We start from the raw sequence: 27,172 nt of genomic DNA on the forward strand, positions 1-27,172 counted from the left end.
AAAGGTTCATTTCCAGTGTGGATTTGCTTGTATATTGATTGGCCTGTATTGCCATCAAAACCCCAGGAGCATTTTTTATTGAGGTAGACGTAGAACATTGGTTCAATACTTCACGCTGTATTGCGATAATTCTTTTAGCGGTATGGTGCAATAGAGAGTTGAGAGAAACATAAATACTAGTCTCACTGCCCAACTTGAATTCTTGAGGATAACTTTTTTCTTTCGCTTGAGCAACCAATGTATAAGGAGGGTATAATTGAAATCCAAGACTATTAGCACCTTTCCTTAAAATATTGTAGAAGTTAACGGAAATATCGCCATCTGTCTGGAGTGTAAGAAGGCAAAGTGTTCGTCATACATGCACCCTTGTTCTTTTTCAACCTTTCTTCTATTTTGTTTGCTCAGGTGTGGGCTCTTCAACGATTCGTTTAAAACCTAAGCAAGCCCCGAAATACCTTGATCTTCGGCTACCTTGGCGGCAGCTTTGGAAAGTTTCAAAACTGGTTCTAAACTTATTTGGTCTTGGTGTCCAGTGAACGGCTCGAACCTTCTTCCCAGGATACTTCAGGTCAACCCTTTGAGCGGATCTCCTCCAATTGAGGCGCTTCATCGACTCCAAAATGTAAATTAACACTCAACTACTTTTCATTGGCCGCGAAGAACCTTTCTCTATGACGATGACTATCACTCCATTTTTTTTTTACATTTCGGTTTTAAAAACCTAATTTGATCTTGATTTTATTTTTCAATTAAAATATTAAAATATTAATAAATTCAAAAAGATTTGGAATTTCGTTCAGCTCATCTGCGACGTTTAACCGTTTTAGAAATTCTGTACAAATATATCTCCCCGAGAAACGATAGTTTTATTAAACGCCATCTTCCGGCACGTTTCGCAATGCTGGTCTTTTTTACGGTTATAATCATTGATTTAAATCAATTTTTGATTCGTTTTCGTTTTGAAAAGACTGAATTAAAATTATAAAAACAAATAATCCAAATGTTTTCCGACGCTTAACGCTTGTGTAAAAAATTAAGTGATGACCCCCGCCATTTTCAGATAGCTTACTCGTTACTTCAAAAATTGATTCCTTAACAGTTACCTAGCTGAAACTTCGAAATGTACAGACAAAATACCGCAAAATGTTGCTATGCCATTTTGTAGCTGCGCATTCGCGCCATTTTGAGATATTTAGGGTTAAATTGACTGAAATGACCAAAATTCAGTTGTTTGCAACCAAAATCCCACTTTTTTCAAAAGTAGATTAAGTACAAATAAAATATAATTTATTGTAAAAATCAACGTATATACGTTGATTTTTACAAGAAATTATATTTTATTTGTACTATCATATGATAGGTTTATGATATATCAAAAACACATGTAACGTCACTTGTACGCGAAGTAGCCACCAGCTGGCGCTATCGTCTCCAAAGTTATATTTTTGACATCATCTCACCAAAAAAAAATCCAAAATATACGCTGTGGATTTTTGACCACAAATTCGGTCTCCCAGCACACTGTGCTATGGTCTCTATGAAAACCGTGAGCAAGGATCCAAAATTAAAAACTACTAAATAGGCAGTCATTTTGTTGGTAATCTCATAGAAGCGACAAAACGTACGAAAATGAATAAATATCGTTATGGGCCCTTAAAACCGAGATAAGATTTTAAGCCCGGGTCATTTAAAGCGACGCGCTTCTCTCAAAACCTCGAAATTTAGGACAGGTATTTAATTTTAAATAAGGGTAATTTCAATAACTTTGTCCGTGCCAAATTTGATTAAAATTTATTTAAATATGGTTATAATAACATTATATCGAGAGTGTGGTAAGAATTTTTTTTGCAATAAATACCGTTATACTTGGGTTAGTGTAGATTATCAAAAAATGTTCTGCTATAACCGCCTCTTTTTAAATAACTTCACTATTCGATAGAAGACTTATAACTAGGGCGTCACAAAACCCCAACGGGTATTTTTGACAAAAACCTGAGCGGAGCGAGCTAGCGACAATATAAATAAATCAAATATTGAACACATATTTGAAGAAATTAATAACTTTTATTTTTATGACATACATATCATAGTAGGTTCAGCCTCTCCAGTTCTTTTTTTCTTGGAAGCTAGTCCGGTCTTACTATTGACTTTCAAAAGTCGTTCTAAATTTGGAGGGTGAAAGGTAATTGCACAATATATTTTAATATTATCATTATAAAATTTCCATCGTAAAATTACGTCTGCGTTCCGTTTGTAATATATTCTTAGACGTTCCCTTTGCAATTCTGGTGCGCGACCGCTTACAAACACCAAATTATTATTATTATTATTATTATTTATTTTTTATTGTGCTTAAGATACCACTCTTCCGGGACACAGTTACAAAAAATTAAAATATTGCACAACAGAACCTCCCCCCACCTAAGCAGTGCTTGTATTTAGGGGGAGTGGTTTAAATATTATTCCATCAGTTGCGGGACCATTTACAAAAAACATTTAAAAAGATATCAAACATGCCATCAAAATCGCTTAGAGAACTCCCAAATCACAGAGATCAAAAGACAAAAAGTGCCGGATTATTTTTTACAATTACTTTAAACCGTTGAAAAGATTTTTCAGTCTTTAATTCCAATGGTAGCAAATTGAACCATTTTGGTCCGAGATATAGTAAACTTCTTCGAATAATTGTAGAGTTTGCTCTGGGAATTTTTACATTACAGTTATCAAGGAACCGGGTTAAATATTTTTTCCCATCGAATTGCGTAATATTGCGGTATACAAAATATGCTGAGACTACAGTCGAAATATAAAGTTGTGCTATATTTAACACCCTAAATTCTTTATATAATTCTACAGTTGAATAGTACCATGGTTTTTTTAGACAAACCCTAATTATTCGATTTTGTAAATTAACAAGAGGGTGTAATGCTATTTTTGTTGCACTGCCCCAACAAATGATTCCATAGTTTAATACAGAATTTACATTGGCATAGTACACTGTCCTTAGTGTATTATTGTTCAGTATATTTCTCAACTGATACAAAGTGAACAATGAGTATCTTAGGGTATTCACAATTTTTTTAATATGAACTTCCCATTTTAGTGTTCTATATAAATACCGAGGTATTTAGTATTATCCACTTTTTCAATATTATGACATCCACAATCATTCAATCTATTACAGTTTTTCTTATGGATTATGATCTTTCCGTCTGTGGGTTGTCTACTATTTGTTATCGAAAAAGTGATGTAACATGTTTTTACAAGATTCAAACTCAAGAGGTGTTCATCCAAAACATTTTTTAAATTATTGAAGCTAATATTAGCTTTCTTATAAGCACTTGACCATGTGTCACCACAATACAGATTTACCATATCGTCTGCAAAAGAAACTAACTTATCAGCATTGGTAGAATTACAAATCATATTAACGTAAATGAGAAATAGCAATGGACCGAGGACTGTGCCTTGAGGCACGCCGCAATTATAAACCTCCTCATCACTACGTTCGTTGCCAATTTTAACTAAAGCCTTTCTGGAAGTTAGGTAGCTGCTAAACCAACGAAGAGGGAGACCCCGAATACCAATATTACTAATTTTTTTAATTAGAATATTGTGGGACACGGTATCAAATGCCTTTGCTAAATCGATGAAGACAGCTAGTACTTTTTTACCATTGTTTAAATTTTTTTAAATAAAATCGTAAAACAACGTTAGAGCGTCATTTGTCGATAAGGTTTTTTGAAAACCAAACTGATTTTTAGAAATTATACCAAAACTATCGAAATAAGAAATTAACTGCTCTTTCATACATTTCTCTATTTGAAATTATAGAAATAGGACGATAATTAGAAATTATATCTTTTGGACCATTTTTATACACCGGTACAATTTCTGCATATTTGAAAACTTTTGGGAAGATTCCAGAAGAAAAACTTAAATTTATAACATACGTTAAAGGGGCTACGATATAATCAATATTATTTTTTAACATCTTAGAAGTTATTTTATCAATTCCTTGCGATTTTGTATTTTTTAAGTCCCAAACAGCTTTTTTAACGTCATTTACATTTACAGGTTTTAAATAAAATGAATGAGAGTAATTAGAATTTACACTTTGGTAACAATTTCCGTCTATGTTTTTAGCTATATTTTTTCCGACATTTGCAAAATACTCATTAAAGGAATTTAGAATCTCTTTAGAGTCATTTTTCATATTTAAATACTTATTATTATTATAATAAACCCGCTCTTAGACGTTCCCTTTGCAATTCTGGTGCGCGACCGCTTACAAACACCAAATAAACCCGCTCTTAGACGTTCCCTTTGCAATTCTGGTGCGCGACCGCTTACAAACACCAAATAAACCCGCTCTTAGACGTTCCCTTTGCAATTCTGGTGCGCGACCGCTTACAAACACCAAATAAACCCGCTCTTAGACGTTCCCTTTGCAATTCTGGTGCGCGACCGCTTACAAACACCAAATAAACCCGCTCTTAGACGTTCCCTTTGCAATTCTGGTGCGCGACCCCTTATAAACACCAAATAAATCCGCTCTTAGACGTTCCCTTTGCAATTCTGGTGCGCGACCCCTTATAAACACCAAATAAACCCGCTCTTAGACGTTCCCTTTGCAATTCTGGTGCGCGACCGCTTACAAACACCAAATAAACCCGCTCTTAGGCGTTCCCTTTGCAATTCTGGTGCGCGACCGCTTACAAACACCAAATAAACCCGCTCTTAGACGTTCCCTTTGCAATTCTGGTGCGCGACCCCTTATAAACACCAAATAAACCCGCTCTTAGACGTTCCCTTTGCAATTCTGGTGCGCGACCGCTTACAAACACCAAATAAACCCGCTCTTAGACGTTCCCTTTGCAATTCTGGTGCGCGACCCCTTATAAACACCAAATAAACCCGCTCTTAGACGTTCCCTTTGCAATTCTGGTGCGCGACCCCTTATAAACACCAAATAAACCCGCTCTTAGACGTTCCCTTTGCAATTCTGGTGCGCGACCCCTTATAAACACCAAATAAACCCGCTCTTAGACGTTCTCTTTGCAATTCTGGTGCGCGACCCTTTATAAACACCAAATAAACCCGCTCTTAGACGTTCCCTTTGCAATTCTGGTGCGCGACCGCTTACAAACACCAAATAAACCCGCTTTCCTACTCAGTCGACGGTTTGCAAAATACCCGTCAAAAAGGCAGACGTTGATTTCAAAACTTCTCCGGCCCACAAAACGCCCGATTAAAAGGCAGCCGCCCCTCCAGCCAAGTAACTATTTTTCCCGTTAATGAATTTCTAAAATATGGATTTTTTTTATTAAATAACGTTATTCTAAAAGGAGAAACCTTTCGGACGATCTGAAGTTTAACGTCGACAGTGACGACGAATTCGACAAATTGGCCAGTTTGATACCGTTCACTTTAATGTCTGGGGAAACTGTGATGAAATTATGGAGATGAGTAGTTGAGGTGGAGGAAACTGGCAGTGGTGGTATACCCATTGAAGTTTTATAAGTTGAAATAAGAGTGTAAATAAATGTGTAATCCAATCGTAGAATAAAATTCAAAAAATTCGAAATGGTTTTATGTAGTCTTTACCTATCTACCCCTTTTCTCTTGCATCCCCTCGGAGCGTTAACGGACAAAATTTTCACCAGCTCTCGCTTTGTCTCTCTTCTGCCATAGAAACTACAAGAGGAAGTAACATATAATTTTATTCACTTTAACCACTTAAACAAAGTTACATCGAATGTTATGGTGAACCAAAAGAAAAGAAATTAGCAGAAGGTTGCCAGGTAATCGGCAAGCGAAGCACCCGGGGGAACGAGTTAAGGACTGAAGCTGCGTTCCCTCTTTGAACCGCAAGAGCAATTCTTTGCGTGAGAAATTCCACCGATCGCGGCTCGCCGGTAACCGTCCCGTCCGAAGGAGCCGAGGGTTTCGATGGCGACGGCCTTAAACATGTATCGACTCTCGAGGCCCTCGTATTTGACTTTCTTTTTTTGGTTCAGCTGAGGAAGAAGAGGCCAAATATGAGGACGCTAGAGGCTCGGTACAGGTGAAGTCCCAGACGAGGGATTTCCCGCCCGACCAAGGAACCAGGGTTAAACCGTCCGGGCGTTTTCCGTCATCACGCGAAAGAACTGCCGGCTCTAGGATGCACGGAACTCCAGCGGAGACCAGGGCACGTTTTAAAATGTCGTTAACAGCACCGTGACGGGAAAGCTGACCCGCGCTACGCTTACAGCTAAGACCATGGATGCCGAATGAGTCAACAGCACTTCCACAATTACACGAATGCGGCACACAGATGCGGGCGCCCAGGCGAAAGCCGACGGCGATTCGAAATGAATCGTCGTTTAAGAGGGTGCCAAGAGACGGCGAGGGGAGCGCGTTCAACCAGCATCCCAACTCCTTAGATTTTTCAGAGTGCAGTCTTGCCTTGTCCCTATCAGTGGCAGCGCAGTCCCACAGGAAAGCGGACGACTTTTCGACGAATGGGCTCTCCCACACTTTTTGATGGGGCCAGTGGTCAGAGGGCGATAAATTTGCGTCTGTCCTGAGCTTCCACTGTGTTAAGGCATCATATAGTAGCCGCGTGTCGAATTCCAAGACCGCCCGCTGCCACCGGAAGCGAGGATTGCATCCAAGGAGCGTCGTCCATCAATGTATTTGTGACATCTTGCAGCGCAACACGTAGGGTATCGTCGAAAGACTGAAGCCCGTCCTCGAATCGCCAGACAAGGGAGCTACGTAGGAGATACGAGAGCTTAGGAATAGGCAACGAGTGCTTTAAGAGGAAGAAGCCGTGATGTTCCGATATGTCTTTGAGGTTCCCGACCATTGTTTTTAGCGCCGCGATCTTACTCGTAATGCAAGAGGAAATAGCTTCGTCCGAAAGGGGCGCACCGAGTAGGACGTAATGGGAGCGAGCGACTGTTAAGATACCAGGGGCTGCCGATTCGAAAAGGGACTAAAAGTAAGCTTGATCAAATGAACCCGGATTCAGGATAAGAAGCTCGCACTTCGAAGGGTTTAGTGCCAGACCGATGTTCGATGAAAGTTCTTGCAGGAGGTACAAGTCGTCGAGGACCACTTCGGGGCTGTAGCGGGTGAAGAATCGTCTAAATACCAGATATTCAGCTCTGACTTCATGCGGGAAGCTACACGCTGCACGATGAGACAAAATAAGGCTGGGCCCAACGGATCCCCTTGCTGTATACCTCTGTCAGAGGGAATGTGCGATTCGCCATAGGTGAGATGAGAGGACCCGTTGTAGCATTGATGTAAAAACGGAAAGAGATCGGGGAGCTCCTCATACACGCTGTGGAGAAAACGATCCCTACGAACCATGTTGAAAGCGTTGCAGAAATCAACTTTCAGCAAGACCTTGGTCTCCTGGTGAGGGTAGTTGACATAAATGCGGGCCGCGTGGGCTGCGGCTTCAGCCCCACCGCGAGTACCAAACCCCAACTGCACTGGAGGAAGCAGTGTGTCAGAATTTATAGCCCGGTGTACCTAGTAACAAAGACCATACCACCGGAGGCCTATCATCATCGTGCCCTACGCCAGCGTCCCCAAGCCCGGACAGGTGACAAATAAAGCAGGGCTAGCAGAACCCCACTACTGATGGTCGCACCTTTGACGCAAGCCACTCAACCCAACAGAAGGTGCAGCAACGGGTGGACCAATCCCCACTTCGCACACAGCAGTGGGATTAAGAATGGATGTTGTAGCAACTCCAGCCGACACCCCACCTATGGAGGCAGGGAGTCAAGCCCTTTGGAGAGAGCTCCTAAAGGGAATGACGAGCACACAGCAGTCCAGGTAACCCGGCACAGCTGGCACCGAAGATCCCGGTGTGAGTCCAAAAGGACGGGAAACAGGACCGCCGTGCCCTCATACGGAGGCCCGCCGCCCCACAGCAGGCTACCCAATCCGCCGAGGCGGCCAGTTTGCACGGACCCTTTCCGTTAGCCTGAGCCGAAGCTAACATCTCGCCACCGCCCTTATGGGTTACAAGAGCCGGACCCCGACTCCCCGGTAAAGCCAACAGTTATTGCACATTCTGACCCATTAAGGGCCCACTGGACGAAGCAAAGGGCCAAGAGGTGGCATAATATGAGAGCAGGTCAACTTGGCGACCAGCCGACGTGTGGAATTGCTATTAGACGAACGCCACCGTCTTTCTTTTTAAGGGCGCATAAAGAGGCACCATATAGGATGGGGCAGATATCCGCAGGAACATGGCAAGAAATATTGAGAGGGATTGGGACGCCGCCGGCAGTGTTGCCAAGTGGGTGGTTACCCGCCAAAGTTAGCTACTTTGGGAATGCTATCTCGGGAAAAAAGGTTGGGCAATGCACGACGTTGTAAAACTTATGGTTCGTACGACGATAAATATTCTTACTGCTATAAGTTTCATTTATTTTATTCGAATTATCGTTCAAAAGACTATATACCTTATACGTTGGTTAGTGTAGATCATCAAACAATATTCTGCTATAACTGCCCCTATATAAATTACTTAACTATTCGATAGAAGACTTAGAATAGTAGTGTAATGAAAGTTAATTTCCAATTATAAGTGCCTTCGTAGTTCATTGCTTTAATCATCAGGTAACAGCGATTTCCTCTGACTGAAATTGGGCTGTATTAAAGAGAGAACAATTTTTGTTTGGGTGTGATTTTGGGCTAGTTTCCCTTTTTTGAGTCCTTAAAATTATTCTGGCAACTCTGTCCCCGCCCCCTCCGCTGGAATCCGCGCGCCACTCACGGGTTTGAGGACCAGAACCATGTAACGAAACTCGTAACGTGACTCGTGTAGTTAGGTTGTATGTTTGAGTGGTTTGTGAGCTTAATATCGAAGCCGTTTATGGCTAGGAGTAATAAATAAGTTTGGCAAGCTAAAGCCACGTCACTCGTGTAGTTCGGTTGAAGCGTAATCGAAGCCGTGTATGGTAAGTAATAAATAAGATGGCAGGTTAGCATGTTTTTGGAGATTTCCCTTAAAAATAAAAATGTTCCAGGCGTAATTAAGAATACTTTGGTTTCATATTTGGTTTTACCTTTTGTATTATTTATTTGCTATTATTGAAGTGCATATTTGATAGTATATAAAATGTCAGGTTTGAGAGATTTAGGTGGCATTGATGTTAGAGAAACAAAGAAGATTAAAGCTAGAGAAAGGTACGCTGCTAAAAAACTCGATCCCGAATTCCGGAGCGAAAAAGCGGAGGCGTCTAGATTTTACTTCGGGGACAGATGCATTTATTGCTCAGTCAGATTAATCTACTTCCGGGCCAATTGCATTTGAACAACATTCAGGTTCCAATGCTCAGCCAGAAGAACTACCGCGTCCAATCCGAATCCAGAATGCCGATATAACAGATTATCCCGAAGGAGGACTCTTGGAAGCAAATAGCTCAGTGCGCAGTACCTCTGATTCAAAGATATCCAGCCTTCCTGCACAAATATATAATTCTACAACGAAAGTCCGACTTAATAGCCCCGAAGTTAGAACCAAAAAGGAAGATTGCAGAGAGTCGCTTAGGGCTGACCCGGAAGTGCCAGAGCATTTTTTAGGTCGGTAATACATCAGATTGTTGTATTTATATACCCCGTGCACCGCCAAAGCATTACAGGGGTTACTCATCATTTGTCCCGGTCGAGCCGTCGACCTGTATACAAAGATAGGAAATGCTTCCTAAATCACATACACGCAACCGTATACACCCGTATACCTGCATCTCCTACTCACGACTCACTCGTGTGTTCGTCAAAATTCACAACGATATAACGCATTACGCGTTCAAGATCGTTGATCGTTTCGTTATCCAGATTGTGGAGTCCATTCTCGCGGATTGGTCTCCTTAACAAATGGTTCGTTCTAGGACAATTACGAACATAGTGCTCTGAGTCTGCTTCCAGAGCACCGCATATGCATTTGGGCGATGCAATATGACCCAAGTTGAACAGGTAAAGTGGGAACTTACCGTGTCCACTTAGGATTTGCGTCAAATAGTAGTTCGTGTTGAAGCTACCATTGACCTTAGGAAAGTACTTCTTAGTTACCTTTCCCTTCTCACTCTCATCCCACGACTCCTGCCACCTTTGAGTCGTCACCTCATTGAGCCACCTTTTAATCACCAACTTAGTTGGCTTCATCTCCTTCTCCTCGGGAAGATCGGTTGCTGACTTTGCAAGAAAGTCAGCCCTTTCATTCCCTGCACACCCAGTGTGCGACTTTATCCAAGTAAAGTTGACTTGAGTCTCCATCCGTTTTAACACCTTACGGATATCATGGCAAAAACCATGATTGTTTTTATGATTGCTTATTGCGTTAATAGCAAAAAGACAATCTGTAAAAACCGTTGCACCATCACCAGGACGTTGACCATGCGTCCTTAACCAGCAAATACCCTCATGTATTGCTAAGAGCTCCAGAGAAAACGCATCCACCTTACCATTAATGCGAGTGACCTCGTTGTACACTTCCACACCATCTCTGTACACAGCAAATGCCACTCCGGCACCCCGACCGGACAACGAACCGTCAGTAAACACCTCTATCCCATTGCCATTGGGTAGTTGCTCTGTGATGTTTATAATGCTTCTGACCGCTGGGTGGTCCTCCCATGGGTCGCCTGGGTAGAGGTAGTTACCACCACGTAACTCCACCCCACAGTGCTTACTGTCTTCTCTAAAAGAAAAGGATCTGAACACAGCAGCTTCCTGACTCACCACCAGGTCCAACGGTTGAATACCAGCAAGGATCCTCAGCGCATCACTCGAGACAGTCCGGTAAGCACAAGTAATACGAAGGGCCGCAATTCTCTGAATTGAGCTCAACTTCCTCACCATCACACTATTTTGCGTGCTCTTCCACCAAGCACCGCAAGCGTAAGCCACTACTCTCACAATACACCCATTGTAGATAGTCCTTAACGCTTTATGGTCAAGGCCCCACTCAGCCTTTGCAAAACAAGCAATGCTTTGCACCAGCTTCGTCACCCGGACACTTACTTCCTCGAGATGAGGAAGAAAGGAAAGCTTGCTGTCGATGGTGACACCGACAACTTTCAACTTGTCAACATTTGCAATGTTGACGGCTCCCATCTTATAGATTGGGAGGCTTTTCATTTTGGATTTTGCGGCGAAGGTGATAGCCGCCGACTTTTTAATGGAAAAACTCAGCTTATAGACTTGGCTCCACTTAGTCAATTTATCCACGATCACCTTACCCGTGGTTTCGAGAGCACGCCTGGACGTGCCCCAAAATAATGACTGCAAGTCATCCGCGAAGGCTTGGATTAGAGAATCCTCTGGATACTCAATCCTCAGTGCGCTATCCATAACCACATTGAATAGCAGAGGTCCACTGCATGAACCCTGAGGGCAGCCGCGGGTCAGTACTCTCCGTACACAGGTACTACCTGCCCTCACCACTGCAACTCTATCCTTTAGATAGTTAACATATGTCTCATATATGTTCTTCGGACGCTTAAAGTTCCGTAAACCGTGTAGGATTCCTGGAATCCACACATTGTCAAAAGCACCCTCGATATCTAAAGATATCAGACTGGTGTGACAATTATTTGCTTTGTTATCCCTGATTTGGTTCACCATATTGGTTAGACAGTGAGTCGTGGATCGACTATGTCTAAACCCAAATTGCTTATCGCTAAGCAATTTGTTGCTGGGAAGAAAGTAATACAACCTTCTTGACAACAGCTTATCAAGCACCTTCCCTACCACCGGATGAAGCGAGATTGGCCTGTAGGCCTTTGCGTCCTGCCTGTCTCTGCCTTCAAAGCTTTGGGAAGTATCCCATACTGAGGCAAGTGTTGAAAAGCCTGACAAACAACGCTGGGCAAGCTAAGAAAAATATCTTGAAAAGCTCGATGGTGATACCATCCTCACCAGGAGCCTTGCCCTTCTTAAAAGAGTTGATAGTCTCCAAGACCTCACCACTCGTAAATGGCTCATCATTCTGACTCATGAAGTCTTCGTGCAATGACTCCCTTATTGTCGTATGAACCTCCTCATCATCATCCAAGGAGTCCTCTTTAAAAGAGTATCCATCAGAGTAGACCACGTCTCCTCAATACCTGAGGTCAAAGAACCATTCGGTTTCTTGATGCAATTTAATGCATTCTTACATTTGACCTTCTTTGTGGCCAACTTATAGGGTAGGGAGAAAGGATCCTCCCTTGAAACCCTTGTGCAGAAATCCTGCCAGGACTTTAGCTTTGAGTCTGCTATAAGTGCTTTATAGCTTTTTGACTCACGACGGTACTCGACCTTTAGCGCCTCCCGGGCTGCATGGTCCCTGGTTCTTTGGAACCTCTTCCTGAGCGTACGTAACTCCTTCCTCTTCTCACTGAGTTCGCTCGTCCACCAGGGAGTGGACTTGTGCCCCTTATTCTTACGCAACTTTGAGAATTCTTTCGAACGCTCAATAATGAGATTATTAATCTCCACCACGCATGCCTCGACCTCAACCTCATTGTTGAGTGGAGACTCCATCAACCTCTCCAAGTCAGGCACGATAATATCTTGTAACCTTTCAAGATCAATATCCTTGACACGAATTGCATTCGAATCATTCTCCATGACAAGATCACCAATTTCAAAGAAAATGTATTTGTGATCACTGCATGTTTCCTCGTTGCTGACACGCCATTCAATTACTCTACTCGCAATTGCCATACTAGGTCGGTAATACATAAGGTTATGTATTTGTACCCCACCGTTCCGCTGGGCACTACGGCGGCACACAAGACAAAGAGTCATGCCGGACAAAAATGCACTTTGCGAAACAAACGTTCGGCCAGTGAGACAGCCATAAAGACAGGCTCACATATGGCAAACAAACGCCCTCATCATTGCCCAACAAAAGGCGACACCATGGGCTGGCCTAATTCCCACCCTCGCACAGCTGAGGACTAGAGTGACTTCCTCTTCCACTACAACCATCCTCTCCAGTAGTATATTGAATGCCAAGTATGGAACACCCCCGAGGTTCCAGTGACCCAGCGCCCCGAGCACGTGACACCCCAAGGACTCCAGTGACCCAGCAAACCGGGTGTGGACCGCCCCCACGAGCCCCGCGACTCCGAACGCCGGGTGTGGAACCCCTCAAGAGCTCCAGTGACCCCATCAAACCACTGGATAGGAACAGTGCACCTGTGCAAATCAGCCGCAGGTTATTAGCCATACGTTGCCCGGCTCTCGCCACGAGGAGGCTTTGCAGTCAGGATTTAAGAGAGCCAGGTCGGTAATACAGTCCGATCCCGATTGAATAACGTTCGAAGAAATGACCCTCAGATGTAATAAAAAATATGGCACTTACTTATCGAAGTGGTGTATGGCCAGAAGTAATATTTCCCTCATATTTAAGGTTTATTACTAATTCATGATTTTATGCTACCTACTTAAATGGAATACGGGCACGAAATAGTACTATCGCCTTCTTGGCGAACTTGTTTAAAACCTATTACAAAAGGCAACTATAGGGACATCTGTCTTAGTTTTCAATACATTTTGGCTTCTCATTGTCTTTGTACATTAGTGAGCTTATGTTGGTTATAATAAATAGTTAGTATAATATTTAGTCGATTAAAAATTATTTCCGTTATTTTATTACTGTCGAAAACCAATTTAAAATTTTTGGTTGCTTAGATTTGTCCATATATATATATATATATATATATATATATATATATATATATATATATATATATTTCTTTTTTTACGCGTAGCCTACTGTATCCTACTATTTATCTTTTCATTGACCATGGTGATTCGCGCATGGAGATTTATATGGATTTGATTTATCTGCTGGGTCAGGTTTTTACTCCGAACCGAAGATTTTTCGATTCTTGCCAACAAAATGATAAAACCTAAATATATCTACAGACTACCTTGTACGTACTGTAACTTAATAAAACATAAAACCACTGTTGTACAATAAAAACTTTTTTTTATTAAAAACTATGCCAGAGTGCACCGGTTCCCAATTTTTTTTCGCTATGGAACCCTAATGATTCACCTAATTCTGGCGGAACCCAAACTCATTTTTTTACTGATCTTAAAAAACTTTTGACACAAACAAAGATGGCCGCGCTGCAAATTCACGGAACTGCTGTGACCCTTTTGGGAACATCTGCCATAGTGTTTAATAAAAAGTATTTTTATTGTACAACAGTGGTTTTTATGTTTTTTTTAGTTATGATTAAACCTTCCAAAGGAGTTTTGCTGTAAATTAACGTTAAAATTTTGTTTTTGAAATTTAAACTCGGAACAAAAACGTATCTATGCGGTCCTTGATTCGTGTTCGCTAATATTGATGTTTAAAAATGTAGGCTCGCGTGAGTCAACATAAATATTTTCAATAAAGTGAAGCAGGACGCTTTAGAAGTTTGCACGACCACGTCGGTACTCGGAGTATCTAGACGTTCATGAAATTAAATTCTTCAGTTGCACTATTAAAGAAAATATTATCAGTTAAAATATAATTTTATTACATTTCAGACATATTTACATGGCGAAAATAAATAAGTGTTTAACAAATACTAAAACGCGCCTTATATGAGTAATGTCTAAACACAAACATTTGTTTTCGTGTACTGTGCTTTACTTATATATATATATATATTCGTAACATTTCAATTTCAAAAATTAGTCGTCGTTTTCAAGTTATAAAAGGTTGCAACACCGAAATATAAACGCGAAAGTAACACCGTGGAGTATGATCACGTAACTTTCCTCTATTGTTCAAACTTCTAGAGCGCTCTGCTTAACCTCTATTTTCAAAACCTACTCTTACGTAGGCTGGCCATCGAATCGGTTTTAACAAAATAGTTAAGTATTAATTTTAAAAATATTTGCTGTATTTTAGGCATTTCTAGAAGCGCTTTGGCCGATAACGAATAATACAAGGATTCTAATCTTAGTTGCGAAACAAATTCATAATCCCAAAAGAAACTTCGAACCGAACTTGTAAAGCGTGATTCTGCCAAAATGAGTGGCCGAGAAAAACAAATTTAAGTGCACAGAGTGCGCTTACGCAACGAGCTACAAGAGCAGAATCATTTGCCATAGAAGAACTCACTCGGGAGAAAGACCCTTTCTGTGTGACCAGTGTACCTACACAGCTGCAACGAAGGGGAATTTGATTACACATAAAAGAGCCCACTCTGGCGAAAAACCATTTCAGTGCGACCAGTGTAGGTACGCGTCTGTACATAAGAATGCTTTGATTCTCCACAGAAGAACTCACTCGGGTGAGAAACCCTTTCAGTGCGACCAGTGTTCCTACGCCTCTGTACAGAAGGGTCATTTGATTATCCATAGAAGAACTCACTCCGGCGAAAAACCATTTCAATGTGACCAGTGTAGCTACGCTTCTGCAAGTAATTATGCTTTGAATACCCACAGAAGAACTCACTCGGGCGAAAAACCATTTCATTGTGACCAGTGTAGCTACGCGTCTGCAAGTAAAATTAGTTTGATTCACCACAGAAGAACTCACTCGGATGAAAAACCATTCAAGTGTGACCAGTGTAGCTACGCATCTGCGAGTTCGAGTGGTTTGATAAAACATAAAAAAAGATACTCGGACGAGAAACCCTTTGGATGTACAAAAAAACAATATCGGTCTAAATATAAAAAGCACGTTCTTAGCCACAAATGCCCCAGTTGCGACTGGAACTTTGCGAGCAGTAAAACCCTCGAACGTCACCTTCGAATTCATGGTGCAGCTGGAAACCAAATCGGCGCTTCGGACAGTCACCACCAAGAACAAGTGCGCCAATCACCACCACGTCTATTTGATTTCTCTGGTCGCCAAACGGGAGGTAGGTATTGTTTGGTGCACCTGCGTCGTTTGACGAAGGAACAGATTGAGTCTCTCAGTGACAAGCCCCACAGCGTCCACGCCGTGAAAGCAGAAGTTGGTGAACCTGACACAGACGCCACAACCATCGATGTCAGCAGCGTTAAACTCGAGGCTTTCTATGACTTCATCGACCAATTTCCGATTTCGTCAGTCGTCAGGAGAGAAGAGTTGGAATTTCGCCCAGTTAGGGACTATTCAGAGGGTGTCCCATCGAACCGAGACACCCCGATCAAGACCGAATTCCCTATAGAATAAGAAAAATTATGAATATTTTGACGAAACTAACGTAGCCATTTTTAATTTCAATTTCTTGTTTTTATTTGTTTTCTTGTCTAAGTATATTTCAGAAACTTAGAAAATTCCTTCAAAACGCCTGATTTGTTGGTGTTCATAGCCGTATTAGTATTTTCCATTTATAAACTCTTTCTGGTGTGGTTCTTAAATTGAAGGAGATTTTTTGGTCTTTTCATGTTCAGTTTCAGTTTTAGCTAAGATTAAATAAAATATTTTTACCTGTCTATTTTTCTTTTTTTTTAACGTGTTTATTTTTTATAATTATGTTGGTACTCAACCGCCATCTGAAGATTCTTTGCTATGCCTCTATTTAGCAGACGATTGTTTCTAGAGACCGGAAAGATTCACTAATTAATTGACGGGTTGGTGGAGATGTAGCTTATTTGTGGTAAGCTTAACTCTTCCTTTAGTTCAGCAAGGAGTCTAGAGATGGCGCCACTTAAGCGGCTTCCGTGCCCTAATGGTCATTTTGCTATGACATTGTGGGGTCAACTCACATTGAAGTGGTTTGCTACAAACCGAAGTTTAAATTATGTGCTAGCGTAAGTAACTTAATAAGTATGTTAATTACACTCTTGTCCATGGTGATGTTTTCTGAATACCGCCTTTCTTAATTTTTAACAGATGCTATTTTCATAAGGTTACCCAGCATTTTGGTATGTTCCCATTTATCCCAATTTTACCTTCTCCCAAAGTTATCAGTTCTCCCAAAAACATGGTGTCCCATTTGTCCCAATTCCATTTCTCCGAACCGGAGTTCATTTAACCCAAAAATATGTATTCCCATTTTTCTCAACGATCAAGTTTCCCAAAAAATTTATTCCCATTTCTCCCAACGATCAATATTCCCAAAAATATGGATTCCCCTTTCTCCCAATCATTATTTTCGAAATATATGGTAATTGCGCGGTTTTAGATCTCATCGGTACAGCGTAACATTTTGACGGCATTATATTTTTTGACGACATTGTCTAATAAAATAGGTAAAGAGATCATTTACGAGTAATCAAAAAACGTGCAGTGATTGAGATGAAGACGGCAGTTGAGTAAAGCCCTTTGGAATCGGTAAACAAAGTAAGTTTACCGTTTTGTGAATATGTGAATTAACTTGGCGTTATGTTATGTTAGATTAGGTTAGGTTTACCATATTCATAGTATTGTGGTGAACATTTTATCACTTGAGAGTATAATTTGGGTTATTTCTTTTGTTAATAGGCATATCCTAATTGTAGTAATATAAAGAATTACTTGGACTTATTTCTTGTAATATATATTTTTATGGTAGGTTCATAATAAAGTTCGTTCAGAGATTCATGTTTATACCAAGTGTAATTTTGGGACAAATGGGATTTGGGATAACTATTTTGGGACAAATGGGATTGGGACAAATAGGATTGGGGGAAATGGGATTGGGAGAAATGGGAATTGGGAGAAATGGGATTGGGAGAAATGGGAATTGGGAGAACCAGCATTTTTCGGTTAAATTATTTGTTTCACATCGAAAAAGTAAGGCAGCACTGTTTTTAAACTAATACGTGATAAGTGATTTAGATTTATTTTTCATGAACTGGATCCATAATGTTTTTAAATAAAAGACCTATAACACTCACATTCGTTCGATAAACTCTATTGCTCACAGGACGTCAGCTGAAAGCGATTTTAACATTTGGAACATTGAAAAGCTTATATTTTTACTCTTAATATCAGGTGCTTGTTTAATTTCGTTAAACTTTAAGATTTTGAAACTCTGTAAACACAAAACATTTAGTGAAGAATACAATTCAGGAAGAACTAAAAAAGAAACTAAACTTTAAGCTACACGTCCATATGAAAGCCTAATGAAATGGAATAACAACAAAGTCAGAGTTTCACTGTGGTTCTATATAACTGTGGCGGACGAATACTAATTTTTTTCCGCATTATAATATTGCGTGGGGTCACTTTTCTTTGTTTGGAAGATTGCGGTTTGAAATTTGGGCTCTGACGACACGGAAAATTCGTCATTTTCGATTTTAAATTTTTAATATCTAGTTCTAAATTAAAATTTTAAATGTTCCGTCCGCTGCTTCGACTTGAAGCAATCCATGAGGCAAAGGCTGGAGGCACACTTTGCAATACGCTTGTGTATTTGTTGCTAATCGTATCTTTAGACCTTTATTTTGATAGTTTATGGTGAATCTCTACTCCCACGTTTTAATCCTCTTGTAATAATTTTTAAATTTCCATAACTAATATTTTATACCCTTCCCCCCCCTTAAAACCAAACTCAAAATTAATACCAAATATAGTCATTCAGTCTGTTATTGTTTCTTCTGTCTCTTCGTGGACGTTGTAGTAGGGCTTCTCCTCTCGGTTCTTCCATGGAGGTTCATCAATGCAATGGTCAATTTGGGGAAGGTAATTATCTCCTAGTGTGTAACGAATTTATTGGTTAACTTTAAATAAAACCTATTTTTTTAATAAAATTATCAGTTGTTGTAGTCATGCTTCTTTCTCACGAGGCGTTATAGGCCTAAGCGATTGTAGTCCTATCTTACGAACAGCCCGTTGTGCCAAGAGGTTCCATCTTCGGCGTTGTAACTAGTTTTTCTAGTTTTACCATATGTTCTCTATATCGAAAAATACTCGCCAAGGATCGTAAATCTTTAAATTGAGCTTTTGTCGTTTTCCGTTGAATTGTGTTACGGCGAGAGGGTTTCTTTATTTTTTGAAGGTCAAATTATTTTTGCTGTCGCGACATCCCTACCCCAAACACTAATTAGAGGGAGAGGAGAGATTCCGTTTTATAGAAGATGCCAACCGTAGGGATCATACATTTCATTTACTGTGTGAACTGTCTGGGTCACGTAGAACGCTTCGTTTCTCAATTAAGCATTCTGGAAAGTGTCAGTTGCTGTGGCCGATACCCATTACAAACAACCAATACTTTTAGAAAGAGGTAATGACCAAGATGTTGGGGTCACGTGGTCGTCGTGGTAAAACCCGGTGTCAGGATGGAGGAAGAGAGAACGATAGAAGACTCGACGACGCGAGAACTCAACTTCTGGAGGGTCCGCTGGTTCGGTTTCCGCTATGTCGTGTGGTACAGTATCTCTGTAGATTGTGCACTTTGCATCTAGTCAAGGCGTAGACATGTAATGTGCAAAACCATTTATAGTAGTTTGAATCTTCTCCCATATAAAATGTAGGTTTGCAGTGTAATGTAGTGGGGGGGGGGATGATATTTTTTTGTAATTGTTTGGTTTTTGTTTGTTGTTGATTATATTCCTGTTTGTCGGGGTGAATTGATATGCTTTATGGGGTTGGTAGCGTTAGTTGATTATTGGTAGTTTTCCAGTATTTTTAGTATTATGTTTTTTTTATTTAACTGCCTAATTGTGATTAGTTAAATAATATGTAGTTGTTTTATAGTGTTCGGATATTTGGTTGTTGTTTGATTTTGATTTACTTTAATTTAATAACCTTATATTAACATTCTAATAAATATGAGCCTTGGCATGGTAGATCCGAGTGTTTATTTCTATCCCTGTGTGTGTGTGTGTGTGTGTGTGTGTGTGTGTGTGTGTGTGTGTGTGTGTGTGTGGGTGTGCGTGTGTGTGTGTGTGTGTGTGTGTGAGATGTTGCGATTGTAATGTATATTTTGCATTTGTGACGTGTTGTGGTTTTGTGATGTTAGTGTTTCGTTTGTGTTCTACTTTCCAACGTCTATGTATTGACGTTTCGAACGGACCTATTGCTGAGGGTTACGATAAACGTCTCAACGTCCATAAGGTGGGGTGTCAGGGTTGGCAAAATCCTTGTTTTTTTTAAAAAGAACAAAAACAATGTTTTTTATTGTTTTAAACAAGATTCATTGTTTTAAACTGTTTTTAAAGCGAACAATAAAAAACACATAATAAACAATAAAAAACTATGTTTAAAACACGTTTTAAACTAATCATTATACTTATGAATCACGAGTAAACTCATTTAAAGAAATATTACGTATCATTAAACGTATTGTCATAAGTGGCATAATTACCCTAAGTGTGTCAATAAGATGAATTTTTCCATGATACCTTGTTTAACGAAATTGACGTAAATGACGTCATTTTTCCAGTGACGAAATTTACGTAATGTGTTTGCGAAGCGGCGTCTGCGGCGCGAGCATTAAATATACCATAAAGAGTACTTGAACGGAATTCGCGAGTCCTACGGTTCTTTGGTCTGTTTAGAACAAGCTCAAATTGAAGATTTTCTGTGGGAAAGGCTCCTATTGGCACACTTAGGGTAATTATGCCACTTATGGTATTATAAATAAACTCACATTGAGAAGAACCAATGAGTACACGCTTATTTAAACGAGCCAAGAATTTCGCTAAGCGTTGTTGACCAACCATTGACGGCCTTAGGGTTTTCGATGCCCCATGCAAATACTACCTAACCCGTAGTAGGGTTTTTAATATAGTTATCATCCTGAAATTTTTGGTCGCATAGAACTAAGAAAAGGGAAAATATCCACATATTGTTTTTAGTTTTGGTTTATTGAAATGTGCACGTCTGCAGTCATAAATCATCACAAATAAACAATGTTACATAAAATAAGATTTTAGGTACCTCTATAATCTTAAAACTTCCATCACGTCATAAAATTTCTAAAAAATCGAGAAAGGGGACCGAAATCCCTTGATTTTTATCTTGGAGTGCCGCCTAGTCGGTTTTAGCCCGATCTGTCCAGACCGGCCGTGTTTCTTGTTACTTAAAACCCGGCACAACCCGACTAAACAGCAACCCTACTTTTATCTCGTGCATAGGTAGTGTCCCAAATAGATGTATATTGGCAGCTATATAAATTCTATTTAAACAAAAAGACAAAATTCAATGCGCTCGTAGGATTTTTGCACTGGTATGAAATTTATGAAATCATATCGAGCCTTTTCAGTCGCTCTTTTCAGAGAATCTTTAAATCAAACTACCGTTATAAATACAATTTACCTTTCTTAGAGCCTTGGAATGGTTTTTTCTACCTTTTCCCTCATATTGAATAACGAAAATCTTACAAAAAACAATGAAAATTTACCTTATAAAAAACATGTTTAAAACAGATAGTTTAAAACGTTTAAAACAAATTGGTGTTTGTTTAAAATAATTGTTTTAAACGTGTTTTAAACACTTGTTTTAAACCTTTTGTTTAAAACTTGCCAACCCTGTGGGGTGTCCACTAAATTTTCACGGTATAAGTACTATTATCAACTTGCGATCTCATCGGACGGGTTTTGAACCCGGACCCTCCTGCATGGCAGGTGAGTGCTCTACCAAAGAGCCACCGATGCTTGTTTAAGTTGTGAACTTGTTAAAGTCTAAATATTTTACGTATGAAAATTTAAAAGTCAAATCTTGTTTTAGCGCAGTCAGCAGATAAAATTATTAAAGGGTAGAACCCGTTAGTTTTTTTTAATTTATTTCGTTTTTTCAGTCTTTTTTATCTATTGCGTGTGTGTTTAGCGTATTAGTTTTCAAGGTTAATAGTTCATTTATGAAGAAAATATCATAGTGGTCTGGGTTTTTAACTCGGTCGTCATTACTTCGTAATTTATTTTAAACGTTTTCTCGACTGATTAAGATGTTTAATGCAGTTCATCAATTGGGTTCGATTGTTTTATTTATAAAGAGCCCTAACTATTCCGTCTACGGTCATTTCTTATTTAGTCAAGGGGCTTTCTGTGCTTTTTGAATGGTAAGTTTTTCACTTCTTGTTAATTCATTTTTTATTGGTGTGGATATTTGGACATCTACGATTCCTAATGCAGTCATTGATTTCCTGGGTGTGCGAGTCATTATATGATATTGGAAATTGGACGGTATTGGTCTTTTTCATGCGGCATGTGTCACAACGTCACCCGGAACTCTACGAGTCTTCCACTCACAGATGTCGAAAATAGCTATTCTACGGTATCAAGGGCGAGTGTTGATATAAAATGAGCGTTAAAGATGCGGCAAGTATGTCGTAAGCGAGAAAAATACAAATATCCTCTGTAGATATTTCTTTCATTAAAATTTGCTTCGTATTATATTTAAATGATAAACTTGTTTTGTAAATAGGTTTAAATTCAATTGTGCATTGTTTTAATACGTCTAACTCGCTATTGTTACTACTTAATTTATATTATTCTGTATAAATTAAACTCGGCTGTTTCGTCTCAATTATTTTAATTAAAAGTAAAATTTTATACCGGGCGGAATTGAACCGGGATTACGTTTTTAGTAAATAACTCTGAATTGCGGAGATATCTTTAAGGGTCATCTCGAGAAATTAATCCCACTAGGGACCATTCTTCCGAGGAGAGGTATATTTTGGCTTGCCTACTTGTTTATTTGTCAATGCAAATTTATTTTAGAACGTGAGTCTCCGAAAACTTTATTAATTTGCATATTACTAGCATTAACAGCACTTTTAGGTCATTTTAGCCGGTTTGTTTACTAAAATAATGGCCGTCGGTTTATCAGAAGTAGAGCTAATTGAGCAACGGCATTATCGGCATTTGAGATTCGATTACGTCAAATATTACATCAAATATGACGTCAAATATTACTTAGGGTACGGATGACGCAAAATCTGTGAAACAAACCGTTAGGGAAGAAATAGAGCTAGTGGTATACTTATAAGTAATTATGTTATATATGCTTTAACCCAAATTTAAATAGCAGCGCTTGGCACAGCGAATCCGATATTTTCAACCTAATAACATTAATGAACTTTAATTCTCCGTTACTAGCCGTTCATAATATCTGGTAGTGGTGGTAGAAAAATGTCAACGATGACTACCTTAGGTTGCGACCAATTCGTTCGCCCGTGGCCTAAGCTCGCAGTAAAACCTTTACAAGTGTCCTATTCGTCCTTTCTGTTTCTTCTTCTTTGTAGTTGTTGGTATTAGATTCAATCGGTTTCAAAGGTTGTGGCGTGTAACATTTCTGTAAACGATTAAGGTGCACTACAAAATCCTTCGAATCGTCATCTCAAGTGATTTTATAGTTGACCTCCCCTCTGCAATCGTGAGTGGACCAGTCCAGGGTTTCAGAAATTTATCACTAGTGCCAAGCGGACAACAGGGGTTGTACAACCAGACGTGGTCACTGACATTAAAATTGTTGAATTTCACTTTTTAGTCATATTGTTCTTTTTGGTTCGTTTGATTCCTCTGAATGTTTTTAAGTACTCTTTCGGTTATATCTCTCATTTCCTCGTCGACATGTCTTCATGGGCTGAAACTAGTTCGCCTTTCTTCCAAATTCAAAATTGTGTCTTTTGGAAGTTTTAAGTCTCTTTCCGTGGGCAACTTGAACGCTGCTTCGGATTGACCACATGAGCCAACCAATTAGCCCAGTTGTTTTGATTCTCCGAAACGTACAGTTCCGATCAAAAGTTTCTGGCCGTTTTCTCTTGGTAGTCATTTTATTTATATTTTAGGTAGATTGCCGAATGAGGGTTTCTATGAAAGCAAAGCAAACCCTCATGAAAATAATATAGTTGAAAATTAAAGGGCCCATCGGAGTTTTAAAAATTCACTTAGAAAATCTGGTAGCAGACGACGTGTCGTAGCTTTCCCTATGTCCGCGATTCGCGCGGGAAACTGACGAATATAAAACGACGATAGGGGCCCTTTAATGCCCTACCACAATAAGTGCTAGAGCAAAGCCAGAAAAAGCCAAACCCGAGGCCAAACCCCACTAAAATGACGTCTTGAACAAATAAATATAATTTGTCGTGTCAACGCTTGTTCGAAGCGTCATAATATTTGGAATTTTTAAAATCGGATTTGCGGCTGTAAAGTTATTGAAGAAATAGTGATGACGGAAAACATGAAAATTGACCTTAATTTAATTTTTAAGTGCTTTGTTTCACTTAATAATTGAAATAAGAATTTGATTAGAAGTTTACTAAAAAATTAAGAAAGGTGGTATTCAGAAAACATCACCATGGACAAGAGTGACCACAAGGGCACGGAAGCCGCTAAAGTGGCGCCATCTCTAGAGTCCTTGCTGAACTAAAAGAGGTTAAGCTTACCACAATTAAGCTACGTCTCCAGCCGGGAGTAGTCACGTACTCCTGTAATCCCAAACGTCTGGGAGGCAGAGTTTGTGGATGGCCGTGTGAGGACAACTACCAATCCCCCAACAGGTGGTCGAAATACTTCCGCCACGGGTGTCCCGACCCCTAACCCTACGTATCCCCCCGTTGGTGTGGCCGCTACACTTATCTCACCATGATTAATCAATTATTGTGTGCTGGTGTCTAAGGCCTTGGGTCGACACCGATTTGTGTCTATAAAAAAAGAAAAAAAACTATGTCTCCACCCACCCGTCTATTAATAAATTAATCTTTCGGCCTCTTGAAGCAATCGTCTGGTAAATAAAGGCTTAGCAAATAATCTTGAGATGGCAGTTGAGTAACTATATAATTTCGCCTGCTTTGAAAATAAACTCATTAAAAAAAGAACAAATCAACAGGTAAAAATCGTTTATTTAGACTAAGATAAAACTGAAACTGAAAATAAAAAAAAACCAAACAATCTCCTTCAATTTAAGAACAATACCAGAAAGAGTTTATAAATGGAAAATACGTCTATGAATACCTCCAACAAATCAGGAGTTTGGAAGGCATTTTCTAAGTTTCTGAAATATACTCAGAAAAGTAAATTAGTTAGATACCAATAAAAACAAGAAATATAAATGAAAAATGATTACGTTAGTTTCATCAAAAAATTCGCCAGTTTTCTTCTTCGAGAGGGAACTCGATCTTGATCGGGGTGTCTGAGTTCGGTGGGACAGCGTCTTTATAGTCCCCAACTGGGCGAAATTACAACTATTCTCTCCTGACGACTGACGAAATCGGAAATTGATCGATGAAGTCATAGAAAGCCTCGAGTTTGACGCTGCTGACATCGATCTTGAGGCTTCCGGAGTCGATGTTTGATGTGTCTTTGTCAGGTTGGCCAATTTCCGCTTTCGCGCGGTCGGGCTTGTCAGTGAGAGATTCAATCTGTTTCTTCGTCAAACGACGCAGGTGCACCAAACAATACCTACGCCCCGTTTGGCGACCAGAGGTGTCAAATAGTGATTGGCGCACTAGTTCATGGTGGTGACTGTTCGAAGTGCCAATTTGGTTTCGAGGTCCACCATGAATTCGAAGATGAACTTTGAGGGTTTTATGGGTAGCGAAGTTCCGGTCGCTACGGGGGAATTTGTGGCTAAAAACGTGGTTTTTATATTTAGAACGATATTTGTACATCCAAAGGGCTTATCGTCCGAGTGTCTTTTTTGTGTCTTATCAAAGCACTCGAACTCGCAGATGCGTAACTACACTGGTCACACTTGAATGGTTTTTCGCCCGAGTGAATTCTTCTATGGTGAATCAAATGTTCCTTCCGGGCAGCGGCGTAGACACACTGGTCGCACTGAAAGGGTTTCTCACACGAGTGAGATTTTCTGTGGATAATCAAACAAATATTATGTACAGACGCGTAGCTACACTGGTCACACTGAAATGGTTTTTCGCCCGAGTGAGTTCTTCTGTGGCGAATCAAACCAGTATTACTTGCAGACGCGTAGCTACACTGGTCACACTGAAATGGTTTTTCGCCAGAGTGGGTTTTTCTGTGGCGAATCAAAGAATTCTTATGTATAGTCGCGTACTTACACTGGTGACACTGAAATGGTTTTTCACCTGAGTTAATTCTTCTGTGGATAATCAAACCTTTATTACCTGCAGACGCATAGCTACACTGGTCGCACTGAAATGGTTTTTCGCCTGAGTGGGTTCTTCTATGGATAATCAAATTTCCCTTCGTTGCAGATGTGTAGGTACACTGGTCACACCGAAAGGGTTTGTCTCCAGAGTGAGTTCTTATGTGGCCAATGAAATGACTCTTGTTGCTCGTTTCGTAGGCGCACTCTGTGCACTTTATTTTCTTGTTTTCTCGGCCACTCATTTTGCCAGAATCACGCTTTACAAGTTTGGTTCAAAGTTTCTTTTGGGATTACGAATTTGTTTCTTAAATACGATCAGTAAGTCTTGTATTGTTCGTTATCGGCAAAAGCGCTTCCAGAAATACCTAAAATACAGCAAAATTTAAACAAAAGGAATACTAAAATATTTCGTTAAAACAGATTCGGTTGCCAACCCTCGTAAAAGTAAGTTTTGAAAATAGAGCTTAAGCAGAGCGCTATACAAGTTTGAACAACATAGTCATGTGATCATTCTTCACGGTTTTATTTTCCTGATTTTACTTCGTAGTTGCAACCTTTTATACCTTGAAGACGACGACAGATTTCTGCCGAGCTAATGTGACACGTGTAATAACATCTATACCGTTTAAATAAAAATAAATAATATAATAATTTTCACGAGCCAACATTTTTAAACATCAATATTGGCTAACACGAGTCAGGAACTGCATATATACGTTTTTGTTCCAAGGCTTAAATTTCCAAAAACATATTTTCACGTCAATTTACAGCAAAACTCTTTTGAAGGTTTTATCATAACATTTATACATATTTGGACTTTTTTCGGTGAGATGATGTCAAAAATATAACTTTGGAGACGATAGCGCCAGCTGGTGGTTACTTCGCCTACAAGTGGCGTTACATGTGTTTTTGATATATCATAAACCTATCATACGTTGATTTTTACAAGAAATAAGTTTTATTTGGACTTAATCAGTCTTTACAAAAATTGGGATTTAGGTTGCAAACCACTGAAATTTGGCCATTTCAGTCAACTTAAAAACTAAATATCTCAAATGGCGCGTGAATTCGCAGCTACAAATGGCACAGAAACATTTTGCAGTATTTTGTCAGTGCATTTCAAAAGTTTCAGCTCGGTAACTCGTGGAATTGTTAAGCCATTAATTTTTGAAGTAACAAGTAAAATACCTGAAAATGGCGGGGGTCATCACTTAAAGATTTTTACACAAGCGTCGGAAAACC

The sequence above is a fragment of the Leiobunum rupestre genome, chromosome 3 (genome assembly GCF_980474605.1).
Source record: "Leiobunum rupestre chromosome 3, qqLeiRupe1.1.hap1, whole genome shotgun sequence".
NCBI classification, from domain to species: domain Eukaryota; kingdom Metazoa; phylum Arthropoda; class Arachnida; order Opiliones; family Sclerosomatidae; genus Leiobunum; species Leiobunum rupestre.